Source organism: Harpia harpyja, chromosome 8 (genome assembly GCF_026419915.1).
Source record: "Harpia harpyja isolate bHarHar1 chromosome 8, bHarHar1 primary haplotype, whole genome shotgun sequence".
Taxonomy (NCBI): Eukaryota; Metazoa; Chordata; class Aves; order Accipitriformes; family Accipitridae; genus Harpia; species Harpia harpyja.
The window spans coordinates 10,770,001-10,783,760 of NC_068947.1; the positions used below are offsets into that span (position 1 = coordinate 10,770,001).

At 37.9% G+C, this 13,760-nt stretch overlaps 1 protein-coding gene across 18 annotated transcripts in view; it reads left to right on the forward strand.

Annotated features, from left to right (window-relative positions):
* Positions 1-13,760, forward strand: part of KDM6A (lysine demethylase 6A) — a 168,386-nt gene that overhangs the window by 130,759 nt on the left and 23,867 nt on the right. The gene's annotated exons all lie outside the window — the stretch shown is intronic.

The window sequence follows — 13,760 nt, forward strand, 5'->3', positions numbered from 1 at the left end:
AGTGGTGGTTTCAGTACCTATAGCTCAAGTATAGAAGCTCTTCATGTAGTGGATTGTGCTTTAAAAATGCAGTCTTTCAGCTAGTTTTAAGTCTGTCGCATTACAGTGTAGGTAGTTTTGACTCTTCAGAGGTATAAGCCTTGGTTCATCTTATATTCCAGTTTATTAGCAGGTATGTTACTGTCATTTTTTGTCTTTAGTCAGTAAGCTTGAATCATTTTAGATCAGATGCATAATGGATTAAGGTAAAAAGTGAGGCCAACCACTAGGAAACCTGGCAATGATTGCAGTGTGACTGTGCAAATTGCACGGCATTTTCCCTGATGTCTTCATTGCTAGTAATACAGGATGGCACGGATTGTGGAAGACTAGGTTGTAGAAGTTTCAGATAATGCTTCTTAGCAGTGACTTCTGGCAAAGATGTTATACTGTAAGCTACAGTGGTATCGATGTAGTGATATAGTAGTATAGAAATGCAGCAAAATTAGCCACCTGTGCAATAGCCAGTGGCCTGTGGCAGAAAAGGATGGTGGACTGAGGGCAGTAGTCTGCTGCAGCTAAATCTGCCATTGTTCATCTCCGACACATAAGTCCCATCTTCTCAACAGGCATGTTGGCACTGGAATGATTAGGCTCATTTCATATCCACGTAGTCCGCTTAAATGCATTCCCTTAACACTTCTGGTGGTTCCTAGGTCTGTCTTACTAAAAAGCAATGTAGCAGAAACACTACGCTCCAAGTCTTGACATTTCTATTTGCTTCTTAGCTATTTATTTCTTACCTCAGTGTTGTTAAATCACGAAAAATGACAGGTAAACTCCCCACTCTTTCCAAAGAAAAAGAAATGGAAATGCATCTGTGAGTTTGGGTTATTTGTGTGACACTGGTGTAGTTGTCAGAGGGTAGGAACCTCCAGCAGAAGTCAGAGTGCTGGGATTTGATGGTTAAATCCGCAAGCACATTTTCAGAGTCTTTTCATATCCAACTCTTTAATTAGATACAGGCTCTAACAATAAAAAGGATAATTTCATAGAGTCCCCTGCATCAAGAAAAGATGTATTTTGCCACAGTAGTAATAAAATTTATTTTCTAAGACTTAGTGATTATTCTGCAACCTTTGAGACTTTACTCCCCCCACACTGCTTACAAGCCCTATATTTAGACATCCGGCACAATAGCAGAGCTCTGCATATAGTGTTGCTCTTATTGCACTGTGCTGTGTCATCACTGAACAAATATTATCATCAGAGTGAAATCCTTAGGCATCTTAAAATATTGTAGGAGTTTTTCATGGACAATGTTACAAGTGCCGACACTTAAAATATATGTGATGACAATGGAAAAGTATTTCACTGGCTGGCTTTGTCTTTACTTAGAAGGGTAAAAGTTCCTTTATGAAGCTTTGGGGTATATAGCTACTTTGGAGTGCCTGTGGAGTATGAATGTGCTGGCAGGCAGAAGTAGTATGGTATGTTAGTTATATGGACAAGTTTGAGACATTCAATCACCTCTGCTCAGAAGTAGACAGCTTTATGTTGTTATACACTGAAACTTTATCTACATGGGAAAGCTAGTTAATTGTAAACTCTATGTTTACTGTATGTAATTGCCTGGTAATAATGCACCATGTTATCAGTCTTAATATACATTAAGCATAAGATAGTTTATTCCATTGAAAGTGGAGCAAACTCCACTACACACAGTTTAGACAAAGCTTTTCAAAAGTAATTATCCTTCAAAGGTAGGTTGAGGTCATGCTTACATGTGCTAGCAGGGAGCCTGTCAGATACTAGTTAGCTTTGCAAATTCACACTTTATGCTTACTGCTCACAGCCTTCCCTGTGTAGGCTATCTTAAAGTCCTTAGATTTTCTGGGTAGTCTTTAGAGAGATTTGCCTTCTTTCTCAAAAGAATTTTATTTGAAATCCAAACATGCTGAGAAATTGAAATGACCGTTTAGAGCACTATAATTTCTATATCCATGTCTTGTAGTTGTCGCCATTTGTGAAAAAGTTATGTAAGATGCCTTTAAAGTTCACAGAAGTCCCTTTAATCATAAGCACACAGTTATTGAATGTTTTGATCTGTACTCTAGCTGCTATTTTCCATACTGAACTGTGTTTACAGTTCTTTTAGTTGAAATGTTATCTGTGTTTTTCTGGTGTCAGAATTCTTGTTGGAATTTTTACTATCTCAATACATTTTACTCCAAAATATTTTATTTGGGATTATATAGCAAATGTAGTGCTTTTGAGCATTACCGGTTTTGATGTTAAAAAAAGTGATAAAAGCATGTTTATATCCTTCTTTTGCTGCACCCACATAAATCAGTTAAATGCAGAAAAGCTTCAACTGTTACTGTGATTGAGAATTACTGGTTTCTAACGTACTGGGATTTGATGACTAATACTGATCATGGTATAGCTGTCTGTAGGTATCTGTTACAAAGATAAATTTCCTAGAAGAGAGAAGAAAACCTATAGGGAGCTCATTTTGTCATCCTTCAAATATTAAGTCTTATAGAGTAAAGTTCATTTTCAAGTGAAGTTTCTACACCTATTACATTCATAAAAATGGAGAGCCTAACAGCTTTTTTTAATTGGGACCACGTATGTGTTCTTGCTGGTAGAAGTATAAAAATAGCTTCAATGTCTGGTGTTAGAATGAGTGCATTGCAAATACACATAAAATAAATTGTTTTAGACTTAAAGTTCTTTCTTGAAGTTTAGCTGCTCTGTGTCTTCAGAATTTGCTTAGCAGAAATTTGCATGCAGCTTTCTTGGGAGAGTCATGGGAAGTGTACTCCTCTAGTCAAATGCTGCATTTTGATTGTTTCAGTATGCTGTTTATCAAGCTCTTTGTAGGCGAGATCTCCAGTTTGTGTTCCATAGGAAAACGTTGAGTATTTTTACTACAAAAATCCTAAACCAGCTTTTAATACAAGTCTTTGCTTTTGTGCACATTGATAGAGGTAGTATTCCTAGTGATACTTAATTTCTAAAATAAAGGGAGGATAATAAAAGTATTTTTCTGTCTTTATTCTACTTTAAAAACCGTGGCTTCATCATAGCAAAAGAAATTTAATAACTTTGTTTTGAGTGGCACAGGAGTGTCTGCAGGGGCTTTTCTAAGCGAATGTAAGCTCTGCTGCAGGCAGGTGCAAGGCTGCTCCTCCTGTGCTTGGAGCTGGAGAGCCGATGCGGAGGCACCGCAGTGTAGCTCTTGCCCAGGCTCGTGTGCCGACAGCAAGCTTTTCCGGAGTCACGGGCATGGCTGAGCGCTGCTGAGTACTGGCTACTGAGTTCCTAGTTGCAGCTTGTCTAAGGAGGGGCAGAGCAAATCTGCCTGCCACAGAGTATGGACAGACTCCCACTCGATCGAACTTGTGAATTTAGTGCAGAAGGGCCGAATTTTAAGCACTGCCAGAACCTATAGATCTTTGCCATGACCTGCATGTCAAGTTTACTTTTCGCTTGGCCAGATGCTGCCGCTGTGCTTTCTTTAACTTACTCACTGGGATGATACCAAGTTCTGCTTTAAGTTGTACATAGAAGTTTCTAACAGTATTCAGGGACCCTAATTATGAAATACTGACCCTTAAAAAAATACTTCCTAATGTGGTGATTAGGTCTCTTGTCTTTTTCTACAGCATTTCATTTGGGTTCATGTAGTCCTTTTTTTTTCCCAGGCTCATGTAATCATTTTTCAAGGGAGGTAAGCTAATAGTTTGCAGACAGCTCAGAAAGTGTTGGATGTGCCTTTTACTTTCTTTCTTACTGAGCAGAGATTGAGAGCTCCCTCTTCAGCCTGTCTGCACCTTAATTCAGCAAGGCAGAGGACTTAGTAGCTGGATAATAAAGATGAGCAATGGGAAAAGTGGAGGAGAGATTTTTTTTTTTTTTTCCTTAGCAACTTGGAGGTCAGGAAATGCTTCAGTCTAGGCTGGGACTTCTTTCACAAATTTTAGAGACAGGATCTCTCCTCATCAAACTATGCTTGCTGGAAAATATCTGCATATGTCTTCTAATAATGAGAGATTCTGAGAAACTTGGTGAGACTAGCAACAAGGTTACAATTGCAGCATTTTTAGGATAAACCTAAAGTGTAAAGGCAGTCAGAGAGACAATGTCCCATATGTGAAAATTCTGTTGTGCTCATTATTACTGTTCCTGACCTGTGCTAGGGCTGGTGATCTGTTAGGGAAAAGGTCCTGTCTACATGTTTTTTTCATTCTAATAGAAATAGTAACTCTATATAACATAACCACTATATAGTATGTTAAATTTTTTTTCTGCAATCCTTATATGTCTTACAGTTCAGATGTATAAATCTGAGGACAAGGCTATGCCAGCCATGTACTAACTAGTTGATTAGCCCTTGCTTTGTTTTAAAATGTGTAGAGTTTGAAGGTGTGCATGCATGCACATTGATGGCTCAGGAGCAGAGCTTTGGGGAGAACATCCTTGTCATAGATACTGTGTGCATGATTGACATAGGAGAAAATGTTTAGGGGGGAGAATACTGAAAGATACTCTGCTGAAAGCCCTGCTTATTCACAAAATAAGTCAACCTTTATACATAGTGGGATAGAAGATGTTTATATACTCATGTGTCAGATAGTATGAACTTCAGTACTGCACGTTAACCTTTATTTTTTAACACGGTGTAAGGTAACGGAAAAACAAAGAATTGAAAATACTTCCCATAGTACTGATTACATTTGGGCGCTGTCTCTGTAAGTGGTATCTTGAGGTACAAAAGTGAATTTGTGACCAAAAGTATTGATTTTTAAAATTACTGTAAAAACTGCAGAAAAGCTATCCACAATAGCAAACCTGAAAATAATTTGATTTTTTTTTCCTTAAAAAAACCAACCAAACAAAAACCCAAACACCTGTGCTAGAATAAACTTCATGCACAGGGAGAGGGGAGTTGTCTTGTAGTATTAGTTTTTATATATTGGAGCTACACTGGATAGGGCCTTAAATGTATTAATTTGCCATTTGTTACATGCATACCCTTATTTAATTTGATATGTTCAGAAAGACATTCTGGCTTCATCTCTAATGTGGATAATTATATTCTGTTATCTTCTGGCATATTCTTCTTGCTCTCCAACAATACTTACTTGATACAGTTTGTTGCCCTATTGTCCTGATGGTATTCTCTAGGGAAAAAAAAACTCATTTTGGCAGGTAGGAACAGGTGGATGTAACTTGCTTTTTTATAGCTGGAGCTCTAGATTAATAATTTTTATTTTCCTCCTCATTATTCTGCATTTGGCTCTGTTTAGTATATGCTTACTTCAAAACCAGAGTGTTTATGTTACTTGTAAGTCGCATTGAAATTCCTTAGAAGTCTATTTGTTAAATAATCTTTTTTTCAAATGTTTACAGGTTTGGAAAAAAAAAAAGTTTTGTCTAAGAGAAGCCATTTTTTACATCTTTTAGACCCTACAGTTTTATTTGTGCTTAGAGCACAGAAGACCTGAAATTATTAGCAGTTTGGGATTAAGTAATGCACAAGAGTTGATTCACAACTTAACTCTACTGACCTACTACAGGATAGTGAACTGCAGTATAATGAAGTTCCTCATCTCACAGGAGGGATTTTATCAGGAAGCAACATGGTAATACTAACCACCAAAAACTGACTTGTTTGTTAATGTTGCTAGGATGTTGCTTAAGAACAGAGGAACATCAGAGATATGAAGTTTGGTGGTTTTTAAGGTAAAAGCAATTAATACAAAAGGGGTTCAGAAATCATGCATTACAATAAAATAAAAATGGAAGTAGTCAGGCAAAAATAAATGCTGTGAGATTGTAATTTTGCTTTATGTAAACAAGTGTTGTATTAATGAAAGCTGCTGAAGTGAAGCCATTTGGTGAAAGGAGATGCTTTGTATTGTAAAATGCAAAACACATGCCAAATAGAAAACTCCATTTGATTCTTTTTTTATTACATGTGAATAGGTTGTCTGGTCCATAGGAACAGACTTGGTAAATGTTCTTGTTTTACCAAAGACTAAAGTGAGCGCTTAAGCAGGGCAAGATCATTGCAGAGGCTGAAAAGTTTCTTTATATCCATCTTCCTCAGTGAGAATGCTGAGGAAATATTTAACAGAGACCTATTCTATTCATGCGGTGAAGTGAGGTTGTTTAGGAGGCTGAGAAGGGGTCAAACAGAAGGTGCTGGCATAGCAATTGATACTTCTACAAGGAGCTTCCCTTCAAGGGCTAGACAATGTTCATTGAAAAGCTACAAGGAATTTAGAAATGCAGTAGCTGACTAAAATATGCAAATCTCATTAAGATGCTGTTCTGGAGAACAGTAGGGTAACAAATGTGCTCATCTTGTTAAACTGCTGTTGGAGTGTACGGATGAAAGAGAATTGAGGAGGTGATTCTGGGAAGTGTAAGTGTGATTTGGTTAGTCGTCCCTACCAATAAAACTGATTGCAACAGTAAATTTTAAGGTGGTTATAAAACAACTAAATTATTATGTTTGGTAAACTGTCTACATAGTAAACTAAATTTCTTTAAGCCTCTGAGCAAAATAACAGATAAAAGAGTGTACTATTAAATTAATTATCCTTCCTTAGATTCCTAGAGAAAATCCCCTGTTGAGGTCATTAAAAAAAACCCCACACACAACCAAAAACCAAGTAACGTTGAGCATAAGTGAAAATCGTGTGATTAAAAGAAGAAAATATGCTAGGAATAAACGCTCTGAGTTTGTTATTAGAAAAGCCGATTGTTAATACATAGGAAAAGAAGAAGAGTGTGCTCTTCTTTTTCTGTCTTTTTTTGTCTAGTTGTGTGTCACGTCTCCTTAAAGAGACTTATCAAAAACTCTTTTCTGTACTCTTAGAAATGTAAGTACCTTTTCCCTGTGAGCAATCCTTCTGAAAGGAAAATTAATGAAACGTTATCAGAATACTGGAGATTGAACACTCGAGCTGTTTATTTCTATTGAAGTGAAACCTGCTGATTCCTAGCTCAGTGTTTCAACTGGTGCATCTAATTAACATCCTGGAGGACTGAAGTTAGAAATCCAGTATCCGTCTCAGTTAAGAGGGTTCATCACTTGCCCTTTCTAAAGCCGATGTGAGGTCAAGTCCTTCCCTTAAGCAGCACAGAGAAGTTCCTGAGTAGACTCGTTTTGTTTCTCATAAAAGAAATAAGAAATGGCTTAGGGGGTTTTTTTAATCATTATTTATTAAAGCTTGTTCACAGCCTTGAAAGAACAGGCAAAGCTCCAAACAAAACTTTTGTTTGATAATGACTTAGAGAAGTCCATGCAAGAGGTCCTCAAACCTAAAGAGCCCAGCCAGATAACTGGGCAGCTTCGTGTCAGCTGAGAGTTGCTGTTGTCATTTTTATGGTTGATATTTGGAAAGACTAATTTGAAAACTCTTAAGGCATTTCTGAACTTGAAAGTTTTACCAATTGGCTTAATTGGGGAAGGCAAATGAGAGGTGTAGGCTTGATGGTAATGCATATTAAAAAGGACTAACATGCCTTTTTATAGTTCTTTTTCTTTGGTGTGCAAAGAGGAAGAGTAGAGAGCAATCCGTTGAGAAAAGAAAGTGACAGGAGACCAGGAGAGATTAGCTGCCTCTCGAGGGACCTTGTAAAAGATAAAAGTATAGGACAACAAACAGAAGATGGTTTGGGTTAAACAGTCTGGAAAAGGGCCTGATAAATGGCTAGCATGTACACAAGCGTAGGAAATAAGAAGCTTCATGAGGGAGTGGGAAAAGCAATGCAGAGGCTGAAGTGGACAGACATCTCGTTGCTCGGTGGGCCCCGTGTTGAAGCCTGGGGCAGAAGCAAACTTGGGCTGATCTTTCTGAAGGTGCTGCTCCCTGGCAATTAAGCCTGCTTTGTGAAATCAATTAGTGAATCACTGGTTTGGGAACTCTGCAGTCGAGAGGCAATGAGCCTAAATCTATTTGAGGGGAAGTACTTTGTGGAGAAAGGAGCTGGATTAAGTTTGTGTTTTGTTCTTAAAAACAAAAACAACAAAAGCAATTCTTGTTTTACTGGGAGGTTTCTTTGTCTGTAAGCAAAGGACTTTTTTGGCTTGAAGGCAAAATTGTTCAGTTCTTCTAAAGGCACATTACTTCTGGCAAGTCAACTTCACCATAGCAAAAGTTTTAAGAATAAAATTTGAAATACTGTGTTTTCACAAGCTAAACCCTGCTTAGAGTAAGACATTCCATTTTGTTTCAAAAGGCAAATACAGAATTCTGCAGATGGGAAGCAGAATTATCTGGGAGTAAAAAAACATAGGTAAGATTTATAGTTTAGGGGAAAGGCAAGCATATGAAAAAGTTCGGTACCACTTGTTATAATGCTTTTCTTACATAAGTCATTAATGTGATTCTGTTTGTCTTACAGCCTAAGAACAAGGTGATTAGGAAATGAAATAGAAAGGAAAGATGTAAAAGTCATTAAGAAAAGAAAAAAAGGAACATTACTTCTTACATAACATATAATTAACCTTTGAAATTTACTGCCAATCTATACTATCGAGGTCAAAACCAGAACAGAACTCGAAAATTATTAGAAATACATTTGCATAATGAGAAAATCCACAATTCTATTGTAGGATTTTCTGTAGGTTTAAAAAGAAAGATCTCTGGGAGTATTGCCAGCTAGTACCTGGTGGTGAAAGGCTGGGGTAGAGAATTGCATGATAAACAGGTTGTATAATTATCTGGCATTACTTGCATTTGAGTATAATGTAAGCTTGACTTGACTTCCTTATATTCCCCTTTGAGAGCTCATCTCTCTCTACTGGCTATAGAAGGAGCTTGGGGAGGTGAGCCTCAGAGAGCCCAGTTGGGCGTTGGGAGTAACCGCCTCCTTCCCAGGGTGATGGGTGTTGACAGATGTTTTTCTGTGTTTTTATAATAACTTGCAGTATTAAAGCAATTAATTGTATCCACTAACTGTTAAGAAAGGCTGGGTTTGAATCAAGACTGGGTCAAGTAAGTACTGTGCATCCCAGTGCTTCAACTGATTCCTTCTGCAGGCGCATTTTTAAAATGTTTTTGTTCATTCTTCTTTGTAGATTAATTAATTCTGATAGATTTGAGATGGAGTATCACATAAATCCACAGTTCCTTATATTCATGTTAAATGTGGTTTTTATTTGGGGAAGAGAGGGTATTAATTTTGTTCTTCAGAATAACCCTTGAGTGGTAAAACCTTGTTAATTCTCATGCAGCTAATCCTCAAATAATAATTCACTTAGACTGACTTCACAACAAAAATAACTGCTTAAGTGCGAATGATTGTAACTTATTCCATTTTGGCCTGCAAAGTGTACCTAAAATCCAAAATAACTGGAAATTGTTTAGGAACTTTTCATTATCATCAAGAGGTCACAGTCTCCCAATTAAAAACAAAAAGGGCAAATATTTTTAAAAGTACTGAAGCTAAGAGTTCTAGAAAACTCAGAAATGAAGTTTGGAAGAGGACAACTATAGCCAAGAATGAAAAAGAAGAAACACAAAAAACACTAATGCATAATGACTGCACAGAGCTATTCGAATAGCCAATAGAGGCAAGAGAGTTCAGTAAATATTTTTGTTCTGTGCTTGGGAAAAAGGCAGATACAATGTTCACATCATGGGATGTACGATAACACGCTCTGTTTTCACAAGGAGAAGGTTAAACAGTAGTTATACTTAAATTTGGTGTTTTTAAGTCAGAGGCCCAGATAACGTATATCCCTGAGCTCTGAAAGAGCAGGCCAGAGAATTGTTATTGTTCATACAGATTTTTTTTAATAGTTCTTGGAAAACAGAAAAAGTTCCAGAGGACTTGAAAAGCACTATGGAACTGCTTTCTGAGAAGTAGACACAATTCTCTCAGTCTGACATTAGGCTTGAGCAAGATAATAAAATTATTGAGGTGATTAATAAATGTAAAGGATAGTAATTAATGATAATGATTCCTGGTTCTCGGAAAATAAGTTTTTATCATGTTAGCTTTAATATTCTTGATGTAGTTGAGAGTTTGTGTAATAAAATAGAGTTAAAATTAATACAGCTGTGTAACACAGTTGGCTTTAAACTTGCACCTTTTTTCAGTCAACTGGGATGGTACAAAGTCAATACAGTGCCTATGAAGTGTATAGCAACTAACTGGTGAGTTTCATGTAATTGTGTTTCAGTGATACTGCCTTGGGATCAGATTTCAGTCATGTTTTATTTAATTTTTGATAGTGATGTAGGGCTCTGATGGGGGAGTCTCTAAGGCTAGAGCAGCTGGAGTCCATCTTTGCATGAGCAGGGACGTCCCAGCTGCATAACAAGCTACTGGGTTGTCCATGCAGTGAAAATAGTAAACTTGAGGGAAGAAATGTGGTAGATGGATGAAGGCATCATCTTAGGCTAAGCCATCAGTCTTCATTTGTCAAGAAATCCCTACATAGCATTAAATTATTTGTGTTAATATTTGCTAACAGCATGGACTGGGGAGTGAGTGCTATATAATGAAGAGGAGAGTGGCTGTTGCCAAGCAGACTGGGTCACACCTCTGCTTCTGGTTAACTGTGTGTTTTGGTACAGCCAGAGGGAAAGTTGTTCTCTAAGACTGAAGGACATAAACTGTTTTTAGAAGGTGTGGGAATGTATCCTGAAGAGCAGTAAAAGGGAAAAAAGGGGGTGTTTTAATGAATCTGATGATTGATTATTCAAGAGATCCTGTAATTACATGAAATTGAGGCACCTATTTCATCCATAGTGGTTGGTGTCACTCCTAAGCATAGCCGTTTGGGTTTGGTCCTCAGGGTAAAGCAGTTGCATGAGTTGTTGCTTTTACCCATCGATTTGTTTTACCCAAATCACAGTGGGCTGAGAGCTGCAGCTTTGGCTCAGGACAGTGCTGCACATCAGTGTGCACCTCTGTCCTTCTATTTCTGAGGCTGACAGCTGCTCCTGCCTTCTCTTCCTGCTCGGCGGGAATGGAGGGTGTTCCTCTCCCTGAGCACGCTGTGAAAAACTAATTCCCTCTGGAAAGTCAGTTTAGATGACTGAAGCCTGTCCTTCTCTTCATTCCTCCATCACAGCATTGTAGGTGACTATTTGGGCATCCAGTTTCTTTTCGGGGCCTGAATCAGGCTTGTTTTTTCTCAAGCATTGCATCTGTTTCCTCTTTCAGCCTCTTACAAAAAGTATGCTCTTGAAACAGAGATATGTGAGATTTTCCTCACGGTTGCTGTGGTCAGAAAGGGTCTTTCGCTTTCCTTTCACTAGCCGTAGTTCTGTATTTCCAGAGGTGGAGAGGCCGGCAGCGGATACTCACACCGCTTCATTTCAGGTGCCAGTAGCAAATCTTTTTAGTACTTCTGTGGTGTTTTTTATAATATCCATCACTCTGTTTTGCACACTATCAATTACAGCGTTATTCTTTAATAGTTCTCTTGCATTGTTATTAATAGTAAGTTATTCTGATTCATAGTAAAAAAAAAAAAAGAGTGGAACTGGTCTGTTAAAGACAACTTTAAATATTCTGCCCATCTGTTTCCTGTGCCACTTGAATTACAAGCGTTTTCCTATCTCAGCTTTGCTTTTCTTTGGCCCCTTTCCTCTCTTGAAATTTCCACACAGGGTTTTAGTAACTTAATAGGAAACTGTGGCACACATTTGGTAGTATCAGCTTCAAGTGCTGGGTTTATGAGATAACTCTGCTCATCTGATCTTTTGCTCTGTACTCTCTGCTTTCTCCTCTATCTCCTTTGCTTTTTCAGACCTGTAGTTTCTCTAAGCATTCAGGAGTTTCTCCTTTCTCTATTGTCCCCCTTCCCTGAAGACCCCATGTACCCTGGCTTTACTGAGCTTTTGCTGTGGTGATTATGTGGTTGTGACTACAGTAGCTTAAGTCACACTAGTTCTGAGCAATGTCCCTTTTTCTTCAGGTTCAGTCTTTCTCATCTTCCTTGCCTCAAAATTGCCTGAGAACTGTTTATTGATGCAAACTGAATTTTGTCAAAGTTCTCTTTGATTTTTAATACTATGCATTTGCTTTTCTTGGTTTTATTTTTCAGTTTGGTAATGCAAAGTTTATAGTTACTTCTAATATCTGCTATTCAGATTATAGTTTCACTTTGTATAGATGGTCTGAATCTTGGATTCATGCAACCATGGTTGATAAATTTCTTTGAGTGATGGTGATTTTATATTGCTGTGGGTTTTTTCTATGTTTTTTTGTGTGGGGACAATAGGGCCGTTGCAAGAACTGCATTGGACATTAAGCATTGGTCAGTGAGTTTTTTGCCAAATTGGATGATTCCTAATCAAAGCTTCCGCATTGCTCTTTGAGTTTCTTTGAAGTTGCAATCTGTTCTGACATTAGGCTTACCTAGCACAAGAAATAAGCTGTGTTTGGTATTTTGACAGGCATGCTTTGGAGACAGTGGTTAAATATGTCTCTGTATTGCTCTGATCTTCTGTCAGAGGAGAGCAACGTACAAGTTAGAAAGCTGGCATAAGTTCTGAACTGACTGACTTGTTTGTTGTGATGAGCACCAGTTTCTCAGGATGCTCATCTTTGCTGCAGCCTGGGGTACGTGAGATGTTTGCTCATTTTCTTTAATGTGTTTCTTTCTCATAACAGTCAGTCTGATCTGATCTCAAGCCCCAAGTCCATCTTACTCATTGGTTATGGTAGCTTGATTTGAAGCAGTGCTCTCACAGGCCAGCATCCAGCTCTACAGTGTTTTTCAGTGCCAGTATTACTGTGGTTTAGAGACAAACTCTGTTGCTGGGAGTTTCATGTAATGTAAGTCAGCTGTGTTTTCTGCCGAAGACTGTTGTTACCAGAACAACTTTTTTGTAACTGGTGAGTTTTGTGCAGATACATAACTAAATTATGCATTAGAAACATCCCATTTTGTGGGGTGTTGAGAGGTGGTAACAACAGGTAGTGAATCAAGTGAGGTTGGAAGAAGGATTTGAATAATGTGTAGTTGGAAGAATTTTGAAGTAGTTGAGTAATTTTTAACAAACAAAAATTTAAGGGATGGTTCTGTTAATAAATACTTTCCTGGTGATAGTGACTGGAAATTGAATGTAGACTAAGCTCAGAATGCAGATTTTTTGAGGTCATTCGTTATAGGAAAAGTGAATACACATACGGCGGGTTATCCACGTCTGGAAATCTCCAAAGAAAGGCTGCAAATGTAACAAGCAAGGTTCTCACTCAAGTACGTGTGTGGGTGTTGACACAGCAACTCGCTCAGGGTAGGTCCTTTCCTCTGTTGCTCAAACAAATGGATTATGCAGCAGTGGCTCCTCCTGGCTTCAAAATGTGTAAATCAGAAAGGGGTAGGTGGTTGTTCAATTTAGTGTCGTTAGTGTAGTTATAGTTGTTTCTTGTGACTCAGCAGTTTTTTGGCTGAGGCATTGTCATTTTCTGACTTTGTGCTCTTACACAGTGCTATGCACAGCATTACTGGACTGCATTATGTCAACTGCTATGAACTGATCATCCACCAGCCAGTGCCGACCTAATAAGGTTCTTCTCTATTTCTAGTTGAAATGTGCTTTCTCTGTTAAATTTTCTCAAAGCAGTCATACTTGCTTTTATTTAAAATGGCCACATTTTTAACCAGTAGTGGTGATGTTGCAGATTTGGTAGGCAAAGTGGGGATTATTTTGAATAATATCAAATTATTAAAATTAAAATGTGTGAGCTTTCTTTGCATCTTAAATTACGGTTTCTTCTTATACATCATTATTTTGCAG